The sequence below is a fragment of the Hippopotamus amphibius genome, chromosome 3 (genome assembly GCF_030028045.1).
Source record: "Hippopotamus amphibius kiboko isolate mHipAmp2 chromosome 3, mHipAmp2.hap2, whole genome shotgun sequence".
Lineage (NCBI taxonomy): Eukaryota > Metazoa > Chordata > Mammalia > Artiodactyla > Hippopotamidae > Hippopotamus > Hippopotamus amphibius.
Genome location: NC_080188.1, coordinates 144387594 through 144407345, shown reverse-complemented (window position 1 = coordinate 144407345; position 19752 = coordinate 144387594).

Genomic DNA, 19752 nt, shown 5'->3' with positions numbered 1-19752 from the left:
CTATCTATCAAAGGAGAGACGTTTTAAAGGAACACATACTACAATATTGGGGAGGCCAACTGAAAATCTAAAATACTAAAATATGTGCATAATGAAGTCTCCTTGGCTTATAATGAGGGTCTGGCTGAAACTCCAAATTAAGAGTCTGAAGCTGAAATCCCTATGACCTTGAGGCAGCAGCTGAAGACTTTAATGTATGTTCATTTTCAGTCACTAAATTTTTATAACCTCCGGAGCATGATTAATGCCTAAAAAGGTTTCAGAACTTCTAATGACACTAATAGCCATTGGTTACACTGAAGAGTGGTCCCTACTGCCAGAAAAGCAAATGACCAGGCACTTAAAGCCTCTATCAGGGTGGAAAAAGGCATTTTGCCAAATTTAGTCACCTCCTAGAAACTGTGTGGTCAGTTTTCTGAATTATATTTGAACTTCAGAAGTCCATAGTTGCTTCACTGGGTAAAACAGGCTTCCTGGTATTTCAAGGAAGTTTAAAAATCTTTGGAAAGCCTAAAATGTTTCAAGATCCCAATTTTGGAAAAGGGGAAATACTATAAATACATATCCAGAAAAATAAGTTAGAAAAAAAAATTAAAGTTAACAGCAGTTATATGGGGTAGTAGAATTCCTACTTTTTTATGCAGCTCATATTTTCTGAATTTCCTAATATGAACATATATTATTTTTATAACCAGAAGATTTATAAACCATTTTTAAGAAGTAAAAAAGCTCCTTGAAAAACCAGGTAATTTTCTACAGAGGAGAAAGATGAGTTGATTCTGCCTTTGCCACTCACTAGTTGTATAACCTTGGTATTGGAGGTAAAACTTGTAAGATTAAGTGAAATAATATATATAAAGCATCTACAATACTCAGAGGCATATAGGAGATGCTTAATAAATGGCAATTTGCATCATTATTCCTGCTCAAATCATATTCAGTGTTCGAAACCTTATTCAGATAGCACCTGATGGGAAATTTACCTGAATTTCAAAGTGAAAGAAAATTTGTCCTGAAAACAGGATAAAAGAATATTCCCCGTGTAGCTCCAAAGCCTGGGATCCCATGGCAAGGAGAGAGGTAACCGGAGGGGGATGCGACGGTGTTGACAGGGTGCCAGTGTTGGGGACCAGGACTTGGCTCCCTTTTACCTCCCCCTGACTTCCAGATGGATAAAAACTGAGATTCTCATGGCCATTTGTCAGGGATCCCCATGCCTGGGGTCAGGTGCAGTGACGTGGGACACAGCAACTGCTATGGCCGCAGCTGTTGGCCATCAGCCCTAGCAGAGCTATTTCAAGGTTCTCCAAGCGTTCCTTGCCCCGTAGCAAAGCTTCCAGAAATGCTTTGAACTATTCAAGGACCAAAAGGCCCTGAAAGCCTCCATTCCTAGGAGGCCAGCCTTCTGCTAACTTAGCCACAGTGAGGGTAGGGTTTCTCTCCTGGGTAGGGAGAGACTGTCTACGCCCCTAAGCTAGAGCTTTCGGGGAACAGAGCCTTAAACATCCTTCCTCCAAGTCCAAGTCCTTTGTGAAGACTTTCTGCTCAAATTTTCCAGTCGTTTCAGCTAAGTATGTCTAGTAGGAACTCTTTCCTTGCAGTACGGATAGTGAAGCAGTATCTCCAAGTTGAGTAATGATAATAATACTACTAATAGTGAACAGGGATTACCCCTTATTTGTGCCTGTGTTGTGCTGAGCAGCTTCTATATTGCTGCATTTATTTCTCACAGCAACCTTGTGAGGTCAGTACAGTTAGTATTACTATTTTATAGATCACTGGCCCCAAATTACTGTCAGCCCACAGCCGCTTTGTAATGTATACATGCCTGGGAGCATCCTCGACTTACTTTCTCTCTTTTGTAAAATTTCTCAGACGATTACAAGTTTAAAATGTGCACATTTGGGTCTTTATGGATTCAAAGGAACAATCCTTGTTAGATTCTTCTTTTTCTCTACACCCCTGCCCCACTGAGCCCAAGTACTTTTCTCAGTGACCCTGCATCCAGGGTTCAGATATGAGTTCTTTATATCATGTCCCTAAAGACACGGTCTCTAAGTTGTTGGCCTCAATTCTCTTCTAAAAGCTGTAATATTCTTTTTTATGGCCCAGGGAACAAATGTACTTCCATAATGACCAAAAGACAGGATGGGATAGAGAACTGGCCAGGACCATATGCACTGAATTTTTTAGTGTAAGAAGAGCCCGGTGGCGCCCATTATTCATTTATCACGCAGGCGTCCACCGGGCAACAGCTGACAAGTGCAAAACGATGCTCTGCCCGTTACCAGACTATTGGGACACTCAGTGCAGACCATCCATGGCAGCCCTTCCTCTCTTCTCTCTTCTACCCCCACCCCCAAAGGCTGTTCTCCGCAAACATATGGGAGCCATTCGGCTTACTCTTTCCCTTCCAATGTCCAAGTCACGTTGACAACAGGGGATTTACAACTGCCCCAAATGGAGAGTTTTGCTTTCTTTTGGATTTTTCCAAGTTTGGGGCCTGTTAAAAGTTTTGTAACTACATAAATATTTATCCGGGGTTTTTGGTTACTATATAAACATAACAAACATGACACAGGACCCAAACACTATAAGTCACATGAAAGTCTTCCAATTAAGAAAGGGGGAAACTAATAAAGGACTTCAGAACTGATTATATTCTTACTGCGGTTTTTATACTGGGCTTTTAAAGTACCAAAATGTGTTCATCCTCGACTCTATATATAAATATTCAGACCTCACTTACTGTCCATAAGCCAACTTGCTGAAACATGCCCCTGGATTACAGAGACCTGGGGGAGAATGTGCATGGTGTAGTACAAGGCTTCACCTATTTTATTTTACTTTATTTTGTTTTATTTTATTTTATTTTATTTTAGGCCACGAGGCTTGGAGGATGTTAGTTCCCTCACCAGGGATCGAACCCATGTCCTCGGCAGTGAAAGCGCAGAGTCCTAACCACTGGACCGCTAGGGGATTCCCAGGGCTTCACCTTTATAAACAAACTTGCTAACAGTGGGAAGCTGAGGGTGAAAAATGCTACTCTGAGCTCTACCTGTGAGGGTAAGAAGCATGACTTCGTGTTCAAATGTCATATGTTTACATTCGTTAATGGGTTCTGGTTGACACTATGGATGCCAGGGAGAAAGAGCTGAAACGTTTAATGCCCCAGATAGTAATTATTAAGGGTAGGCACTAAAGTACCCAGACCTAGGAAGGGACACATTGCTCATGAAAAATGTGGGGGGATATATTATTGTGCATTCTCTTCCTAACCCTCTGTTTGCCATGAAGTTAATCTTCCACATCCAAGGGGCACAGTTTGTGTTTTATGTTCTTCAGAGCTGTGGTCTCTGGAGGGGGGTCTCTGGCAGGGCTCCCCACTCCTCTGTAGAAACTAGTTGGTCCCGGGAGAGGGTCATCTGCTCGGGTTGGAGACTGCTTCCTCCACCCTGGCCTGAATCCACCTCCTCCATCTTTCTGCGGCTCCCTGTCACCACATCCTGTGGACAGAGCAAAGCAGGACACTCTTTATTGCTCTGCAGATGATCAGACTGGAACCAGTTTGTCTGTGTTTGATATTACATCATTAAAGGAAGCAAACCCTGTAGCTTCTGCTTGAGGTGAAACGGGACAGGTTTGCTAGCTTCATAAACTCTGGAACAATCTTATTTACTGCCCCAAGAAGAAGATAACAGAGCAAGCCCTGGAAATTTTGTAGAACACTGATCTGGTAAAGCTTACAGTAGCTTTGCCGGGGCTTCATTTCTTTTAGGGACTGAACTAGTGGGCAATTGCTGTTCTTGGAATGTTATTATCCCCATTCTGCACATAAGTAAATGTTGACAGCAAATGGTTTAATGACTTGCTCCAAACTTCATAGCACGCCAAGATTACAGTTAGAGAAAAAATAGCTAGAATTTCTGATTTTCAAATCCATGCTTTAGCCAGAAGACTCAACTCTAAATAGACATGCTTTAAATGCACACTAGCAAAACCTGAGAGAAATAATGTTGCAGAACCTAGTATCCTTTAGAAACTTTGGATGGAAGTTATCAGAGCTCACTGCTAACATTCTAACTCCCTCACCTCTGCATGGACTTTCTAGGAGGCAATGAATCATTTTTCCTTTCCCTCTCTGAGGACCTACCAGGCAGAGAGGTTAAGCAACTTGACTAAGGGCACATTTTTAGAGGTAGAACCATGACCAGACTCATCTCCTGACTCTAGATCAGAACTTTCTCAATGATGTTAGAAACTGACCAGATGAATTCAGAGGGACTATTGCATATCTGTGATGATTTTGTACTGTATTGTGTCTACTTGGTTTAGCTGGAATGGTTTCACAGAATCCCCTTCTCTCTATGGTTCTGGGTGAGAGTTGGCCCAAAGGGAAATAGGGGCAAGATTTGGAAGGTGGAAGTAAAGCAACAGCCACTACTTTGTGAAGGTCATTGGGGTTTCATGCGGTGACAGACAGACAGAGAAGTGCTGGTGGGTTCCAGTGTGTCCTTGCTCTTTCCCATTCCATGTCCAGCAAGTCTCTTTCTTCCTTTTTCCCCTTCTTTCTTCCACCACTTCAGTGAGGTATGATTGACACAAAAATCTTTACATATTTAATATACACTACTTAATGAGCATAGAGATAAGTAAATACCCATGAAAACATCACCACAATCTAGGCCATAAACATGTCCATCACCTCCAAAAGTTTCCTCCCACCCTCTTCATTTTATTATTGATATTATTGTTGTTGCTTTGTGTGATATTTCGTGTTATTAAAACATTAAATAAGATCTAATTTCTTAGCCAGTTTCTAAGTATACAGTACAATATTGGTAATAGTAGGCACTTTGCTGTACAGGAGATCTCTAAGACTTATTCATCTTGTATAATGAAACTTTGTACCTTTTAACTAATGTCTACCCCCAGACCCTGGCAACCACCATTGGACTCTCTCCAGCAATTCTTTCTGACAGTTGGTCCAGTGGCCCCAGGCCCATTCCCAGATGCAAAGACAATAGTTTTCCATGGACTTCTCTACCAACTCTGCTTTCACAGTCCCATTCCAGCAACTGGATGTGCCTGGCTGCCCCTATTGGCAAACTTTGGTTCATTCACACCAGTGCTACAAGAGAACTGGTTAGTAACTGGTACTCTAATTCCCTTTAGGCATCCCTACTTCCCCAGCTTCTCCCGTAACTGCCTAATACGTCCTGTAATACTCACAGTGTTTCTGCTTTCCCCACTGAAATCTGACTGATGGAAAATCAACATGGTGCACCACGGGAACTGCAGAGGAATATGAGGGAGTCCCTGCCTTCGAGGGACTAACAACTCAGTAGGGAGGTGGAGCATTTTAACACAGCCAGCTGGGGACTGTGGCAGCTCATGGATCAAGTGACAAGTGCATGATGTAGTCACTGCCTTGAAGTCCTTGCAGCCTGAGGTGTCCAGTGTCTTTTTTTGCCAGGCGCAAGGAGCTGACTGGGAATGGACACAGTCAGCATTCTTCATGACTGGTGACCACATTTAGTCTGAGCGGATACAGACCTTTTCTTCTGCTCCATCCAGACTGTAGGCTCCTTATCAACATAAGAATGGAAAGAAAGTTACTTACATACTGGGTGAAAATGCTGAGTACAGTTGAACACGAATGCTGACACTGAAGATTTCCCATCCAACCAACAGAAATTCTCCCGGCTTGCCACACTTGGGTAACTTGAGTTCTGGAATTCCAGCCTCAGTTAACCCAAATCCACAAATTTGCTGGAGTTACAAAACTTAGTGAGAGTACTGTTTTTCTGTTATTCATTCCCAATATGTTCTGTCCTGAGCCTATACCACTGAATTTATTTCCCCCACATGGTTAACCCTCTGCACGTTGATCACCTTTTGGTATCAGCCAAAAAGAAAAACAGATCAAAGCATGCATTCCTGTTTTTTACACAAAATAAATTTCATTTCTAACTTGGCTGGAAACTTTCCCAGTCACTCAGTCTGTTGTCTCTTTTTGTTGGAACTCAGTTTCCTTCTGTTAAAAGCAGTTACTAAGACCTCCTTGGGGAGGTATGAGCACAAATGCTAGGCTACAAATCCAGGGAAGACCCCTGGATGTAAGGTGATAGGGAAGCACAGCAGCAATCTGGATGAATAGTCCCTGCAAAAGTCCAGTCCTCAGCCCAAAGCAATACCACAAGCTTCCGGAAGCTGCTTGTGAGCTGAGGTCTTATTTTGCAGATGTGTATCTACATGCCTGTGTGTCTGGAGTATCGACTCCAGAGACCTAAGAATACAGTAAATGACATCATAGGTAGCTCTGGAAAGTGAGGATTTATTTTTAACTCTGACCCTTGTCTGGTACATGATCTGATTTTAAAAGGAGGAGGAAAAGGGGAGAAGAGAATTAAATCCAGGAGGCAATGAAAGAGTGTGGGATCCCTGCTGGATCTTAAAAAGCACCAGAGTGAAACTCGAATACAGCTTTCCTATTTGTTTTCAACCAGAAAGGTGCTGACAAGAAAAATGGATGAACAGTGGAGGGTGTGCCCTCTTAGGAGAATTTGGTCCCTTCCCTGCAGTCATTCATTTTGAGACCTTGGTTCCAAGTATCTACAGCGGAGCTCGTGGTCTTTTTCAAACATCCAGCCTTTAGCTTGTCACTCATTTATTCCTGGATGTCATACAATTGTACTTCCAAGCAACCTGCCCTGTTTGTCTTGGCATCTTATGGCTGTCATCCGAAGGGTTCCTGCCCACTCTGTTTCCATGTTCCGCTGACATGGGGCAAAGAGAGAAAAGAAGCCAAGGAGTAGGATCAGACAGAAAGCTGGATCTGCTTAGTAAAGAGAGGGAAATTGTAGAGATGCTGAAGGATGGAGAAGACGCACTCTCAGATAAAGGCAGGGCTTGAGCTAAGCAACTCGGGAAGGAAAGCAGGAATCTGAACAGTGGCATGAGGACAAGAAGCCAAGATCAAGAGACATAATGCAGTGAAAGCATGCAGTCTTAACCACCAGACTGCCAGGGAAGTCCCAATAACTCTTCATTTCTATTGTAAAATGTAAAAAAACTCTTCCTTTCTATTGTCATGGTGCATGGACAATCTTGTACTTTTGGGATATCTGGATTCTAGTCCCAGTTTTGCCACTAAATCACTGTTCGACCTTGGACAAGCCACTTGGGCTCAGTTTCCTTCTCTATAAGCCGAGGAGGTTGAATTAGGATGGAGCCCCCTAAGAAGAGACCCCCCCATCAGAAGAGTCAGGAGAGATCTCAGACTTGTGTGAGGGCCTAAGCTGATTGCTTTCAGCAAGACAAGCCTGGCCTGGGCCCCTCCCTCTGCCCTTCCTACACCCTGTGTTGTCTGCTGCAAATCCCGGCAGGGAGGGGAGCTCTCTTTCAGGCAGTCTGCTTTCTCTGTCTCTGTGTAAAACACGTTCCCACCTCACACCCCAACTCCCTGTGATCTCAGGACCTCAGAAATCCAAAAGTAGCTTCTCTACCTGAAGGGATGCAAATCCTAGAACTGGTTTCAATGACTCTTACTCTTCTCTCAACTCTGAAATTCTTGGATTTGCAGATTCTATTACAGAATAGAGTCACAAACCACTTACACAGCAGTTGACTACAGACCCTCATCACAGTCTGGAGGCGAGCTGTCACAGCTGGTGGGACAACTGAGCTTCACTCAATTCTGGGTCCTGGAGCCTTTCTATCTGCTGCTCTATCTTCCCCTGGAGTTGCCCTTGTCTGTACATGGGGTGCAGGGTCACCATAGCATTTATGTTCAACTTGCAGGAAGACAGTAAGAATGAAAAATTAGTTCTAGACAAACACTTTCTTTTTAAACAAGTGATGAGGGAATACACACATCACCGGTACTCACAGTCCACTGTGCGAACATGGCCACGGAGCCATACTGAATGTTGGGGGCTGGGAAATGAAGCCCCTGGCTGGCTGGGTATGTATGGGTTGAAACTCCATTACCAGGGGAGAAGGGGGCTCACAGATTTCGGAAGACAAGGGCAGTCTGCTACAATAAGGAACCAGAACACCAAATCAGCCAGGACAGGGGGAGTTATGGACCCTTGACCAGCCATTAGAAATGTCATGGGGAGGGACTTCCTAGGTGGCGCAGTGGTAAAGATTCCGCCTGCCGATGCAGGGGACAAGAGTTCGAGCCCTGCCCTGGGAAGATCCCACATGCCACGGAGCATCTAAGCCCGTGCGCCACAACTACTGAGCCTGTGCTCTAGAGCCTGTGCTCCACAACAAGAGAAACCACTATAATGAGGAACCTGTGCACCGCAATGAAGAGTAGCCCCTGCTCTCAGCAACTAGAGAAAGCCCGTGTGCAGCAATGAAGACCCAAAGCAGCCAATAAATAAATAAAATAAATAAACAAATTTAAAAAATAAAAAAAGAAATGTCATGGGGAGCTTCCCTGGTAGCACAGTGGTTAAGAACCCTCCTGCCAATGCAGGGGACAGTGGTTCAAGTCCTAGTCCGGGAGGATCCCGCATACCGCAGAGCAACTAAGCCCGCGCGCCACAGCTACTGAGCCTGCACTCTAAAGCCCACAAGCCACAGTTACTAAGCCCACCGCACCGCAACTACTGAGCCCGGCTTACTGAGCCCACGCCTAGAACCAGGCTCTGCAACAAGAGAACCTGCTGCAATGAGAAGCCCACGCACCGCAAGGAAGAGTAGCCCTTGCTCTCCGCAACTGCAGAAAGCCTGTTTGCAGCAACGAAGACCCAATGCAGCCAATAAATAAAAATTAATTAATTAATTAATTAAAAAAGAAAAATGTCATGGAAAGGGGAAAGAAAAAAGGTGACATCCTTAGGAACTGCATGTCCATTTGAAGGAAAAGACACCATCAGCAAATACCAGCCTGACCTTCCTCTTTAGCTACAGCCCACCATTTCCAAACTTTTAAAAAAGAACCTGCATTTATAAATGCATTCTTATATGGGATTCTAGTTATAAATAAGAAAACAAAAGGGCTGCTCTGGCTGAAACAGAGGAGAGGACCCAGAGCTCCAGCTACCTGCTCTAGTTGTGTTGGCACATTAGAGGCCAACACCCAAGGGGTATGATGTCCACGTGAAGGTTTTCCCCTGGAGCAGTGAGGCTCCAAAAAACCCAATTTGAGGACCACACCTCAGGGGTGAAGGTCCTTGACTCCCAAATCATCCCCGAAGGAATAATCTTCCCATTTAAGCCCTGCGTTAAATAACCAAAACATCATAGAGTGTGTTGCAAATTGTTCAATAAGCAACTTGTAAAAAACCCAGCAGAAATATGAGCAAAAGATACGAACAGACAATTCACTGAGACAATCAAAAAGAAGTCCGAGCTAATTATTCCTCAGGAAATTGCAAATGCAGACCGCAGTGAGATACCATTTACACCTACCAGATTAGCAAGAATTAAAAACTCTGACAACACCAAGTATGGGAGAGGACGTAAACCTACAGGAATTCTTTCATGTTCCTAGTGGGAGTGTAAATTGGTATAATCACTTTGGAAAACCATTTGGCATTTTGTTGTAAAGTTAAACATGCATATAACTAGGATTTAGCAGTTTCGCCCCAGGCGTATATTCTAGATCAGGTCTTTTTTCCAAACATGCTCCAGTCAGCAGGTCATGAACCTAATTGAGTGGTACACAACCAACATTTTTAACAAACAAAATAGAATACAATAGAGTAGAAAAACTTAGAGGACATTGTCTGTAGTAAGGATAAGTTTTGTTTCATAAATTGTTTCACGTACGTGTGTGCACTTGTGTGTGTGAGTTGTGATGTGATTTTCAAGGTTGATAAATGAACCAGGCAAGACACCTGTTGAGGAACAGAATGTTTTCTCCTGGGATCAGGCTTTGAATGTTGAAGCAGAAAATGTTTCCAGAATAAATTCACCCAAGTTAGTAACAAGCTATGTTTCCTGTCTACTTTTCTTGACTAAAATAGATTATTTTCTTCAAACTGTATTTTTGCACAAACCCATTTTTAGTAGGAGTACAGAGTGTGCCACCTGGACCAGGCTCTTCTGTGGATACAATTCATTAGCTGCCCTCGCTCTCAAAATGCAATTGAAATGGATGCATCCTTTAAACTGAATACAAGCAATGGCTTCCAGGCATGCGTTTGACTCAGTAATTCATGAAGTACTCATGGTTACTTATTACTGAGAATAAAGTAAAATTAGCCACATAGAAGCCCAGGAAATGTATCTGCCCTAAAGTATGAAGTGTCTCTACACTACAGCAAACTTTACTGTCTTAAATACCATTCCTAGTCCCAAGGACTTACTGGAATAAAAGCATCAATTATGAATTGTTCAGCTTGCAAAGGTGGAACAAACTTTCATATCTTTGTGTTATGAGTTGAATTGTTTCCCCTCAAAATTTATGTGCTAATCCCTACAACCTCAGAATGTGACCTTATTTGGAAATATAGTCACTGTAGATGTAATTTGTTAAGATGAAGTAATACTGGAGTCAGTAGACCCTTAATCCAATATGACTGGTGTCCTTAATAAGGGAGAACTTTGAACACAGACATGCACGCAGGGAGAATGCCATGTGAACATGCAGGCAGAGATCAGAGTGATGCAGCAGAAACCAAGGAATGCTAAAAACTGCCAGGGGACTTCCCTGGTAGCACAGTGGTTAAGAATCTGCCTGCCAATGCAGGGGACACATGTTCGATCCCTGGTCCAGGAAGATCCTGCATGCCAGGAGCAACTAAGTCTGTGTGCCACAATTACTGAGCCTGTGCTCTAGAGCCCACGAGCCACAACTATTGAGCCCAACTCCTGCAATTACTGCAGCCTGCGCGTCTAGAACCCATGCTTTGCAACAAGAGAAGCCATCACAATGAGAAGCCTGTGCACCACAACGAAGGGTAGCCCCCACTCACCACAAGTAAAGCCCACATACAGCAACAAAGACCGAATGCAGCCAAAAAAAAAAAAAAAAAAAAACCACCCAAAACAAAAAAACTGCCAGAAAACCATCAGAAGCCAAGCAAGAGGCATGGAATAGATTCCCCCTCACAGCCCTCAGAAGAAATCAACCCCATTGATGTTGTGATTTTGGATTTCTAGTTTCCAGAACTGTAAGGCAAAGATTTGTGTTATTCTAAATCACCCAATTTGTGGTACTTTGTTACAGTAGTCCTAGCAAACTAACACACTTTGGAGCATTAAGATTTAGGCAAATGCTTTATCTCCTATTTAAATACTAAATATTGTAATTATGACTCTGTAGGTTTACAGTCAACATTTGAAATCAGGAGACCTGGAATAAAGTTTCTGCTTTGCCTTTTAACTGGCTGCTTAACCTCAAATAAATCACTTAACCTCTTTGGGCTTGTGTTTTTGTGTGTGAAATGGTCATGACACCAATACCTACCCTACTTACCTCTCACAGTGGGAAGTGGGCCCAATGAGATAATACACAGGGAAGTGTTCAGTAAATTGTAAAGTGCTAGATTACTATGTAAAATATTTTATTTCTCAGTCATTAAGGTGACAGTAGTGATTATCCACTAACCTTTTAATGCATAGCGCACGTTATTATGTCAAATGCTGGATGCCCACAGAACACCAGCACAACCTGTTGATAAGACAGAGATGAGTTGATTGCCAACTGGTTTGCAAGGTAGAAATAGAGACACAGATGTAGAGAACAAACATATGGACACCAAGTGGGGAAAGCGGGGAGGGTTGGGGGGGGAATGAAGTGGAAGATTGGGATACCAAATTGTACACTCTAAATATATGCAGTTTACTGTATGTTAACTGTATCTCAATAAAAGTTCTTTAAAAAAAATAAATAAAATTTAAAAAAAAAAAAAAAGATGAGTTGACTGCTCACTGAGGAAAGGGAGGACACCACCTCAACAGAAATTTGGTAGGGCTTAGAGGGGAAAGGGCAAGGTTGAAATCTATGGAGGACTTGAAATTTGGGTTAAGGCAGGTCTTTCAATATGGAGCTTTGAATATTATGAGTAAAGCCTGTCATAATGGTGGAGAGGGCAAGGCAAGGATTTTGAGACAGGGTGTTAAAGGGTTTTTGGGCATGAACTGTTGATGCTTCCTATTGAAAGAATTGGAAGTTCCTACAATGAACAATAAGGTTACTTGCCTCTGAAAGTGTCTCCTAGAATAGTAAAGCAATTATGGTAGACACAACTGAATACTAAAGTCATGCTAATGCAGACCAGGTAGGTGGTTTTGGTCCTCGTGTCCAAACTGCATGGGAATGGGGAGAGATGGTCTCAATTGTCAGGCAGAAAATGTGGGTAAAGTGCTGGACTTGGCTGATGTCTGCCCATTCCCTGTCTTTTGGGCAGGCTCATCTTGTTGTTCTCCATCCGTGTTCTTTCTCCCAAGGTCAGCTCTTCCTTCAAATTGGCTCCCTACCAGCACTGTCCCTCATTGTCATCCAAAAACCCATTTCACCCTACCCTAAAACCCATTGCTAATTTTGGTTAATAAGGCTGTATGATATTATGGATTTCTCACTACTATAAGTCCTCCTAAACAGTGTTGCTTTATTTTAAGGAGAATTCGACCCACATGAACAAGGCAGTGTAGACAATTCTGGAGGAAATATTGCCTTCTGTAAGACGATGAGTAAGCACTCTCCTTCCACCACCTCTGTGTGTCTCTACCATGGTCTCAAGACAGAGGGCAGATGGTCACTTGGCCCACTAGTTTTTGCTCCTTCTGCTGTGCTGATCAGATAAAGTCTCCATCAGTATCAGCTGCTTTCAGTGTGATGAAGATTTCTTTGCATTAAAAATAGGCATAGCGCTACCAGTTTAGAACTCAGATAAAAGACCTCAATTTGGTGTTTTTTTTTTTTTTGGCCTTACAGCATGTGGGATCTTATTTCCCCAACCCGGTATCAAACTCTCACCCCTTGCAGTAGATGCTTGGAGTCTTAACAACTGGACCGCCAGGGAAGTCCCCAAAGACCTCGATTTGTAACTGCCTTACTGGTCCTGGGTGGTCCATGTTGAATTAATCTAGATCCACTTTCCTACCCCCTACCTGTTCCTAGCCTTCCTCACCCACAAAAGGCTAATTTCTTGCTTTCGAAAACTACTTGAAAGAACTGGTAATTCTCTCCTGGTGCAATCACAAGCAAATGAATGGTTCATTGTTAAAAAAGTCATTCTGCTGAATAAGGTAATCTCTCCTTCAAACAAGGTTAGGAGTGTTGGACCAAACGTTATAATTAAGTCAAGTATTTGTCTACATTTCTTGTTATGCAGCCCAATGTATACAGGCATTTCAAATAACTGAATTTTGGGGTTCCATCACTGTCATTTGCCTATTAGGACAAATGAATTTATAGATGGGTATGCAGTAAAGAACAATGATACTACCTTACTTTTTAAAAGGGTTCAAAGACATCTGAGATGTTTTAAAACTTAGACATTTTACAGGGGAGAGGAAAAGCAGCTAGCAATTTCCTGAATTGCTAAGAGTATTTTCTAGAGTTAAGTTACCAGTACAATTATACTTTTACTAGATGCCCAAATCCTACTTATCTGCATGTAATTTCTGTTGATTTGTGAGTGAGAAGTAAAGATATAATTTACTGGCTAAGCCAGTCCTATAATGAGTGGAACAAAACAGGATATGCTTGAGAAGTAATAAGCACTTGTCTTTGATTTCCAACACTTTTGTCAGGAAATTTGAACTGGTCATGAATTAGATATTTTGGAAAAAAAAAAAAAGAAAGAAAGTGTCACTAGGGGTTCCTAAACTTTCCACTAGAAGATGTTAGTTTTTTCGTTTGTTTGTTTTATTGTGATGAAATATACATAAAACTTATCATCTCAACCATTTTTAAGTGACAGTTCAGGAGCATTAAATACATTCACCCACATTGTTGTACAACTATCACCACCAGCCATCTATAGTACATTTTCATCTTGCAAAACTGAGACTCCATAACCATGAACAATAACTCCTCATTCCCTCCTTCCCCTAGTCCCAATAAGCTCTATTCTACGTTCTATGTCTGTGAATTTGACTATTCTAGGTGCCTCTTATGAGTGGAGTCATACAATGTTTGTCCTTTTGTAACTGTCCTATTTCACTTAGCATAATGCTTTCAAGTTTCGTTCATGCTATATGTGTCAGAACATGTGTGCATGTGTCGGAATTCCCTTCCTTTTTAAGGGTGAATAATATTTCACAGCATCTGGATACCAGATTTTGCTTATCCATTCATCTGTCAATGGACACTTGGGTTGCTTCCCTCTGAGTTGTTACTTTTCATATTTTGTCATTTTCTGACATCTCCCGTCTTTGGATCACTAGAGGAACTGACACATGGTTGGGGAGAGGCGCAGGTGACCAGTTGGAGGTGAGACAGGTGAGGCGGAAAGATGAGGCAGGGTGGGCAGCTAAGGGCCTGTGCAGCGGGAGGCAGAGGGCCAGGCCGGCTTCCCCAGAGGCCAGGCAGACAGCAGCACCATCTGCCAGAAAAGTTCTACCAGCAGTGGTTCTTCTTAGTTTGAGGTGTCCTTTGACCCTTGTGTTTAGAACCCAGGGTCAGGTACAGCCTCTGGTAGGTAGGTGACTCTAGAATGACAGGAACATTTCTAAATCAATGTTCACTGAAGCCTATCAGAAAGACCTTTACCAGAACTAAGCAAGCCAGTGCGATCATTTTGAACTAGTCCAGATGAGCAGTTAGGACGAGTGAGTTCCGAACTGCCTATTCACTCTAAATAGCACTTTTTTGTTTATTTATTCATTTATTTAGGCTGCTCCTGGCCTTCGTTGCAGCATGCGGGATCTTCCTTGTGGCATGTAGACTCATAGTTGCAGTATGAATGCGGGATCTAGTTCCCTGACCAGGGATCAAACCCGGGCCCCCTGCACTGGGAGTGCAGAGTCTTACCCACTGGATCACCAAGGAAGTCCCTAAATAGCACTGTTTGAAATCCAAAATTTCAATTTGACTGAAATGGGATCATGTTACAAGTTCTTCCTGAATTGAGTAAAAAGGAGGTATCTGATCTTGGGCAAATTAGGCTATAAGACATTCTGTAAGTGAAAATATTGATAATTTCAGTACTTCGACACATTCAACATTAATATTTAAAAATCAATTTAAACACAAAAACTGTCATCATTTGATTTTTCACAATAACCCTGAGGGGAGGTTAAGGCATGTATTAACAAACAATTTTACATGTGAGGAAACAAAATTTTGGAAAAGCTATGTGACATATCTAAAGTTACACACCTAAGAAGTGACAACATTGGAACTGCAAACCAGGTCTTCTGAATTTAAAATTTAAGCTCTTTCTTTAAGTCAGAGGTGTTCAACCCAAGGAAAAGAAACAGAGGTAGCCTGAGTTGCACTATGGACGGGATAAAATTTTAGTAACTTACAACCTGTCAGTTCTGGTTTTGCTACTAACAAGTTATTTCATGTCAGATAAATTACATTATCACAACTTCTCCTCCTAAAAAACTAGGACTCAAGTAGGTGGCTTGCCCAGGGACTGGCAAGAATAGGATTTGATCGAAACTATCTCGTGTAAAGAGTCCTCAACATTCGCCTCCATTCTAGAAGAAAAAGCATGTTTTTATATTTGTTTATGGATTTGTAAAGAAAAGTGAACTCACAATTTAAAACTAATGAAGGCAAATCTCTGATTGAAGGGAGTGAGGGGTCCAGAAGCTCCCCCAGGAGAGTGTTGTCCATAAGGTGACCTGAGGAATCCTGAAACTGCCCATCAGTTGACCAGGACTTTCTAAATCTTTATAAGCCTTACTGAAGCACACCTTGACATTCTCTCTCTCTCTCCCTCTCTCTCTCTCTTCCTCTCTCTTTCTGCCAAAACTATACCATTTACATTTTGGAAGTTAAAGCTTATCATTTCTCCAATACTTCAAAACTGATTTCTCTAAGAAAGTAACCCAACCCTAAAGGAGGTTCTAGCTCTCTGTTTCTGGTGATTGCTGTGGACAACCAAAAGTGATCTTTGAGCACTTCTTAAAATACTATGCACTAAACATGGTTAATGATCCTTGTCCCAAATGGAGAGAAAAGAGAAAGGGCAGGATTCCTTTTCATTGAAAGGACTGAGTGATAGCAGCGTGTGCAGTCTGTGATCTCAACGTGTCCGTAAACTCCCTGCTGATGCCTGACCCACGATGCTAGAGAGAAGCCTCATTCCGCACCTACGGCTGCACCGTTGGGCCGGGAGAGGGCTGGTTACCGCGGGGGGACTCTGCGTGTAACACGTCAGAGGCCGAGATCCCGAGCGCAGAGGCAAGTTTCTGGAGAGGAAGCCCCGAGAGAGAGAGCGGTAATAAATGAAGCTTTGCCCGAGAGACTGTAACCAAGGCGATCGTGAGGCTGGCTTGGGTGTGGGATTACTCAAAAGACTGCAGGCAAATGGGCAAATAACACCTCCTTTGTCTAGCGCTGGGGAGACGAATGAACTTCTCGATACTGGTGAATTTTCCAGGTAACTGGAACTTATTCCTTTAAGAACCCAAACTGCAAATCTTAAACATTTGTTGTTGTTTTGAAACTTTCTAGATGTAATCCCTTTAATTTGCCCAGATATGGCTCTGGGTCCTCATTCCTGAGACTCCATGTTCCATATTTAGGACCTCTAAGGTTTGTGGGTCTTCCCTCCTGTCCCCACCGGCAGCCGCCCCCACCTCTGTGTACAGGTGCTGGCTTGCCATGCTGTCACCCCCAGAGCTACCTCTTGAGGCCCCTTTCTTTCTTGCTAACTTTAATTTGTATAGGGCCAGGGAGCCAGAAGGTCTCACTTCTCAGAATTGTTTAATAAATAAGACTGAAAACACTTTCAGCGTTAGCCTGAATCCTTGTACTACTTAAATGCCTGAGCTTTCGTACATGGATTTTTAAAACAACATAAGAGTTTGTTGGATTTTTTGTTGTTGTTTTTGTTATTCTTTTTAATCCTGGTAAAATACACATAACATGAAATTTACCACCTTAATCATTTTTAAGTATACAGTTTAGTGGCATTAAGTACATTCACATTGTGCAATCATCACCACCATCTGTCTCCAGAACTCTTTCATCTTGCAAAACTGAAACTCTATACCCATTAAATAATAACTCCCCTCTTCCCCCTCCTCCCCAGGCCCTGACAACCTCTATTCTAGTTTCTGTCTCTACGAATTTGACTACTCTAGGTACCTCACGTTAGTGGAATCATAAAATATTTGGCCCTCTGTGACTGGCTTATTTCACCTACCATAATATCCTCAAGGTTCATGTGTGTTGAAGCATGTGTCGGAATTTCCTTCCTTTTTAAGGCTGAATAATGTTCCATTGTATAGGTATACTACATGTGTTCATCCAGTCATCTGTTGATAGACACATGGGTTGCTTCCACCTTTTGGCTATTGTGAATAATGCTGCTATGAACATGGGTGGACAATTATCTCTTTGACTCCTTGCTTTCAATTCTTTTGGGTATATACCCAGAACTGGAATTGCTGGATCATATAGGAATTCTCTTCTTAATTTTTGGAGGAACTGCCATACTGTTTTCCTTAGTAGCTGTACCATTTTTTTATTCCAATCAACAGTGCACAAAAGTTCCAACTTCTTCACATCCTTGCCAACACTTGTTATTTTCTGTCAAATGCCTTTTTTACTTACTTATTGGTTCTTAGTTGTCCTTATATAGTGAAAACTACCAGCTTTCAGACCCCTGGTTCAGTGGTGTTTCCTGTATGAAGCAATAACAAGTTAAGCAGGTGTGTCTCACTTTGCACAGCAGTTGTGATAATAGTGTGATAATGTTTTGAATGTAGTATAGAGGAGCTAGCTATTTAAAAGAAGACTGTAATTGGAACTTCCCTGGTGGTCCAGTGGTTAAGAATCTATCTTGCAATGGAAGGGACACCAGTTTGATCCCTGGTGGGGGAACTAAGATCCCACATGCCACAGGGCAACTGAGCCCACACTCTGCAACTAGAGAGAAGCCCGTGCACCACAATGAAGATCCTGCACGCCACAATGAAAGATCCCATGTGCCACAACTAAGACCTGACGCAGCCAATAAATAAATAAATAGATAAAGAAATAAATATTTAAAAAAGAAGCCTATAATCAATTATTTTAAAGGATCTTTTTAAAAATAACTTTTTTTATAAAATAGTATCTATTCATTGTAGAAAATTTAATTATAGAGAAGTGAATAAAAGAAAATAATACCACTGTCGGGAGATAACTTCAGTTAACATTTGTGTTCATATTCCCCCATTTTATATACTCCCTTGCCACACATATATATGTATACATTATGTATATGTATATTATATATATAAATATAACATATATACATTTCCTGTCATTTTTCTTCCCTTTCTCTCCCCTGACCCCCAAACTGCTCATACACTTGCACCTTAGACTACTGACCATTCTCTAATCCTGCCACACATGCTCATGGATTTGTGGCTTATCCACTCTTATTTTTAGAAATTGGCCTTATTCCTTTCTTACAGTTCGGTAGCCTGGTTTTCTCACTTCATAATACATTAAGAGCATTTTCCTGTGTCATCATATTTTTAAATAATCTTCAGATACATACGTTTTAATAGCCCTACAGTAAGAATCCTTAAAAAGTAATTACCTCTTATTATCTTTTGGGAAACTATTCATGTTCTGGACTTTCTCAAGGGTACTATAGAGTTTTAAAAAAATAATTAAACCTGTTTTTACAGGTGCCTCACTGGGTAGACTCTTTCCTAAGGCTGTCACTCCCATTTTATAGATGGGAAAAGACAGACACCCAGAGAGGTATTTCTGGTCTGGTATTTTTTTCTAAATGGCAAGAATATTGATCTGTTACATATGGGAAAGAGATATGCAGAATGGGCCAATTCAATGTGGCACTCAAACTGTCAGAGGAGGAAGAAAATCCCTAATTTGGACAAAGACGCCTAAAAAATATGAAGACATCCCAGAAGATTATTATGTAATTCCACGAGCAGCTTTTGCTTCAGTTAATTGACAGTTAATAATAATCCTGACGATGCTCTGACATCATCAGATCTTTGGGGCTCATGCCTTCATGTGTGTCTTTTTATAGAGCAATTCATAAGGGTTGGCAGTGTGCTTGGGATCCTTCTGAAATGCTTGGGAAGGATATTGTCGCTGCTGCTCTTTTGTGTATTTTGAGTCTTACAAATGATTTACCACTTACTAAATTCGAAATCCAAATTGTGGATTTGGCTGTTGCTGTTGACAGCTAGCAAATGCTGTAATACTGGGAAGAGGTTAAGAAGCTATCATAGAAAGACTGCTTCAATTTCTAACTTTTTCCAGGGTAATCGTGCGGAAGAGATACTTCTGGATTTATAGGTCAAAAAATGGTAGATAATTTGTATTATTTAAAACAATAATTGTCATATTCCCATATGGAAAAAATCTCTTCATCATATATTTTTAACATGATATACTTCAGTAAACAACTTTTTAAAAAGATTATAAATACAAGTTAGCATTTAAGTAATAATTACTAGATTGCTTTAATTGTGACTATACAGCTAAATAGTTCCTAAGTATTTTTTCAAAGTATTATATTTTCCTAAGTATTTTCCTAAGTATTATCATTCTTCTTCCTTTTGCCTTCCCTCAAACTGTAAAAGGAGAAAAAAAAAACACAACGTACAGAACCATCAAGGCACAAATTCACAAGAAAATGT